The sequence below is a fragment of the Herpailurus yagouaroundi genome, unplaced genomic scaffold, assembly GCF_014898765.1.
Source record: "Herpailurus yagouaroundi ecotype Mexico unplaced genomic scaffold, PumYag 28, whole genome shotgun sequence".
Taxonomy (NCBI): domain Eukaryota; kingdom Metazoa; phylum Chordata; class Mammalia; order Carnivora; family Felidae; genus Herpailurus; species Herpailurus yagouaroundi.
In genome coordinates, this window is record NW_024412376.1 from 117578407 (window position 1) to 117583510 (window position 5104).

General features: G+C 36.3%; 1 long non-coding RNA gene across 2 annotated transcripts in view; it reads left to right on the top strand.

The window, feature by feature from the left end:
- The window catches only part of LOC121031925 (uncharacterized), a 5934-nt gene extending 2475 nt beyond the window's left edge, over positions 1-3459 (top strand). For both annotated transcript variants that reach the window (XR_005790991.1, XR_005791004.1), the window contains exons 2-4: positions 85-316; positions 1144-1327; positions 3226-3459. This is a non-coding gene — a long non-coding RNA (uncharacterized LOC121031925). The remainder of the gene's footprint in view (positions 1-84; positions 317-1143; positions 1328-3225) is intronic.
- The last annotated feature ends 1645 nt before the right edge of the window (positions 3460-5104 follow it).

Consider the following 5104-nt stretch of genomic DNA (forward strand, 5'->3'; position numbering starts at 1 on the left):
AGGAAAGGGATAATTATTAAATACGGCATGTCTTTAGTGTATATATATAACAGTGTATTTTTTCTCTTTTTATAAAACTGACAGCGAGAAAAGGAAGAAAAGTCCATGTTAATTCATCATATATTCTAATACACTTCAGCTGCAGATTAAAGAAACCATGCCAGTTGCTGCTACCGCAGACAGAGAACGGAGAAATCCTCTACGAGCCCCATGGGTTTACAGAAGTCTATCCATCACTCTGTCAGTCTTCCGGATCATTATTCAAGTTGCTATCCCCAATTTTGCTGGATATATCAGATCAACTCCAGCTCCATAGGTAATTTTTCTCCCTAATGGGTTTGGAGTTTGTTCTTTTTTTTATTATCTTTGGGCTAATGTGCTGCTCAAAATCTTTGAAAATTCTAGGAAGAATGTCAGTCATTAGCTCTGAGTAGGGGGAGAGGAGGGTGGAAGGTGTACTTAATTCACAAACTATCACCTTGCTATTACTACACGCAGGGGACTTAAAGGTATAGACAGAACAGTTATATTAACTGTGAATGGCATGCTTTCTTCGGTTTCTGTTAGTATATTTTATATATTTCATTATTTATTTCAAGGATCTTTAAGGACAGGGGAAAACATGTCTACATGGCTCCAGGTTGGTGTCAAAATTTAGCAGATATCTAATCATTTGATCAATGAAGAACACTATCCTGGAAAATGCAGCTAAACATTTGTCAAAATGCAGTCAGCAAAAAAGAAAAAAAAGCAAGGATCATTTTTGGACGTATCTGCAAAAGAAGGTTATGCTTCCACTGAACAAATCTGTATAGTGCAGCTGTGTAAGGTGTTGGGTTTTGCAAGGGTGATACACATACAAAGACGACCAGGGCTCTGACTTTAAGTTAAAAAAATACTGATAACAGTGAAAAATATGTGTCATGTGTAATATTAAAGGCACATAAGATAAAGGAATATTGTCCCTATTGTAAAATTCAGAAAAGCTTCCTGAAACATGTGAAAACCAAGCAGAATATTGAAGATTCAAGAAGGGATGGAAAGAGCATTGCAGATAGAGGGTGTGTAGGTGAAAAAAAATGGTTATGCCAGATCATTAAGCATTTTCACATCTCTGACTACAATTTAATCTTCACTTCACAGGAGCAGAACTTTTCATCTTTTTTGTTCACAGTCCCGTTCCCAGGATCTAGAACACCACCTGATACCAGATAACTGTTGGTTGAATGGATGATTAAATTATAAAATTCAAGTCAAGGAACAGAGAAACAGGAGTTTGGAGTGGAACCGGATCACACAGTATCCTTAAGTGTTCCTTCGTGACCCTGTTTGTAACGACTTCTTTTCACTTAGGCCCTCCCAGCTCCGGGATACCTGGTGATAACACAGGGCTCCTTCTCAGTATCCGACTCCTATCACACTCGTCCTCTAGACCTCGTTCTTATAATGTGGAACTGTCTTGATAGAATTTCCCATCATAATCTCCCTATGTCCATTTACCTGGGGATTTATTTTTGCTGATAGGAACTAATTTAACTTGCCTTAAATTTTGCATGGGAGGAAACCTTTCCAGATACCATTTTCAGTCAGCTATGGCACTGTGAAGAGACCACTGCCAACACTCAGTGGAGTCAAAAGCACTGAGTTCATCTCTTAGGTCTGATGTGAATCAGGCCTACAACTGTGAAATAATAATTGTTATTATTTTTTTAATTTTAAGTAGGCTCCACGCCCAACGTGAGGCTTGAACTCACAACCCTGAGATTAAGAGTCACATGCTCTACTGACTGAACCAGCCAGGCACCCTGTGAAATGATTATTTTTAAAGTGCCTAAATCACAGGGCAGAAGGAAGATTAAAATAGATAATAAGCAGAAACATCTTGCAAATTTTAAGACATGACACAAATGTAAGGAATTATCAATTTACTTGGGCCTTCGAGGCCTTGAAACCAAGAAATTAAATGGTATGTATGAAAATTTCACATTATCACCTCTTTTGTGGGATAACATCTTGTAAAGCATGGACAAACACTTTTGGCATCTTTCAAATGATGTTTTATAGGCAACTCCCTTTTATGTCTGTATTAAAATGGCATTAAAGATACAGCAATATTGGAGATTATTATTTTTTCTCAAATCACTTAATCTCTTTGTTCCTTAATCTCACAGCATCTTCTTATCACTCTATAAATATTTTCCCAGATGATCCTCATAACAAATAAGGCTACAAGGTAGTAACCATCATAATTCACACTTGATATATGAAACTATTATGAAATCTGCACAAGGTCAAATGTACTATGTCTGGCTCCCTTATCTTGGGGGCTTTCTAACATATGCTGATACCTCTCTCTTCTTGAACTTAGTCAAAGAATCTGAGATAAAGTCATTGAAAGGAGATACTCTTCATTAGAGTATAAATTAACCTACAGTAATTTTTTTTTTTTTTTTTTGCCTTTGCTGAAATAGGACAACATTTGCTCTAGGGCAATATAGAGAATTATTTATGTGGATTATTACTCATTAGTCTCATACTATTAATTAGTCTCATACTATTAATATCAATGCTTATTAGTTTGTGTGTATATATAGGTAGACATAGCACAACATATATATGTATGTATAAACATATACATGTATGCATGCACACACATATTTACACACACTTGACAAATTTTCATTCCTTTCATTCCCTATCCCCATGGACACCTGCATTTTTTTCTCTTTGTGAGATATACTGCCAAATAAGTCTCTTATATAAACTAAAACGGTCTTTGATTTTATGTTACTAAAATAAGAAGTAGTCTTGCAAATCAGAAATATACAAATTAGATGCAACAAACATATTAACATTAAGTGATATAAATTTTGGTGAAGGTGTCTTGAAGAGAATAGCTGTATTGGTCTGATAAAACTAGTGAGGGAGAACATTACAAAACGGATACTGAAAATCTACAGATAACCTGAAGCTTGTGAGATTGTAAAAACAAAGTTCAGTATCTAAGTCCCTATGTTTCTTATAAAAATAGAGCCATTAAACCTCAAAATCATCATGTTGAGTGGTTAATACATGTGAGAGGTCACAAATTTTCCCATGACTGTTCAGACTAAGGATATTATACCATAAAATACATCTTTTCCTATTTTTGGACATGGTGACCCCCAGTATAAATAATTGCACATGTTATTTAATTCTGTATTTATTATTTTCTTTTCTTTCCAGATGGACAGTGTGCTTTCTTCCTATATTTAAAGACAGCAAAGTGGAAAGCTGATGAATATTATAAGGACACACTGAATAGTGCATCGTTACTATGGCAATAAAAAAGAGAACCAATGTCCACATAATGTTTGGTAAAATTCCATCTCTCTGGGTAAAATTTTACAGTTCTCTGCATTAGATGTAAGCAAATATTCTTCATGTAACATTTTAAATTAAATATTTCCATTGAATTTACATGTATTGAATATCTATCATGTTCCTGGCATGGTATACAAACATAACTAAAGTACCTTTTCTGACCTCCCTGCAGACTATTTGGGAAAACTAAAAAACCAATAAACTCAACACAAAGCAACTAGTGTGTAACAGAGGCTTGCACAAGAAGCTATGCATCTAACACCATCCTTCTCCTCCTCCTTCCTCTCCCTCTCCTCTTCCTTGCTCTTCTCCTGTTTCCCCTCCTACTTCTCTTACTTCTTTTTCACCTTCTTCTCATTCCCTTATTTTTCGCAAGTAGTGAGGGAAATATATTAGAGAAAGAGGGCAAAGAAGGAATCCAGGATTTAAAGCTCCCGAGAATGTAACTGGAGAACACAGAGAAACACAGATAACTAGAATTATGTAAAACAAAGTAAACATGTCCTAATTCCAATCTTGCATAATCTTTCTTAGAGACGTTGTGATAAAAATGTTACTTTATTAATCACTTATTGCTGTATAAAAGCATCCTCACTAACGTAGGAGCTTAAGACAACACATTAATTGTCACAGTTTCTGTGGGTTTGGAGTCCAGACATGCTTTAGTGGGCTGCTCCACCATGCTGCAAATTGTCAGCCAGAACTGACGCTCATCCGTTGTGCGGAGTGGGAAAAATCTGCGCTTGCCCCTTCGTGTGGCTGTTAGCAGCAGTCAGTTCCACGCAGTTGTAGGACTGAGACTTCCCGTTCTTGCAGGCTGTTGACAAGGGCAGCTCTCACCTCCTAGAAGCCGCCTACACTTAGTTCTTTGCCAGGTGGGATTCCCCAACATGGCCTTTCCCTTCCTCATAGCCAGCAAGGAAAGGAAAGAGTACAGGAGGCAGGCACTTCAACCTAGGTAACATAACCACATGCACATAAACACATACATCTTATCACCTTTTCTCTATCCAGTTGGTTACAAGTTAATGTCATAGGCGTCACTCATATTCAGAGAGTATATTTACACAAGAGCAATCATAGGTCCGCCTAAAGAGTTTATTATGCTACAGTTATTATCAATAGAAAATATATGAGATGAGCCCTATCAAAATAATTGGGGGCCACTGTCTAATAAAAATTAAGATGCTGTACTGTATTTCATAGTGCTAAATTTTATGCCCTCAGCTATGTCATTTTTGTTAGAAAAATGACAAAATACATGGAAATATTAGACATCTCTATTACAGTTCTCCAGAGATACAGAACTACAGTTGACCCTTGAACAATGTGGGGATTAAGAGTACTGACCCCTCCCCACAGTCGAAATTCTATGTATAACTTTTGGCTCTCCCAAAACTTAACTACTAATAGCCTACTTTTGACCAGAGGCCTTACCAATAACATAAGTAGTTGACTAACATGTATTTTGTATATTATGTACTATATACTATCTTTTTACAATAAAGCTAGAGTGAAAATATTTAAAAGTCATAAGGAAAACTGAAGTACATTTACAATACTGTACTGCATTTATCAAAAAATATCCATGTATATTTGCACATTTCAAGTCTGTGTTATTCAAGGGTCTACTGTAATAGGATGTGTCTGAATGCATACACAGACACATGTGCACATACAGAGAGGGAGGAATTAATTTTTAAGAGCTGGATCACATGGGCCTCTGGGTAGTTCAGTCAGC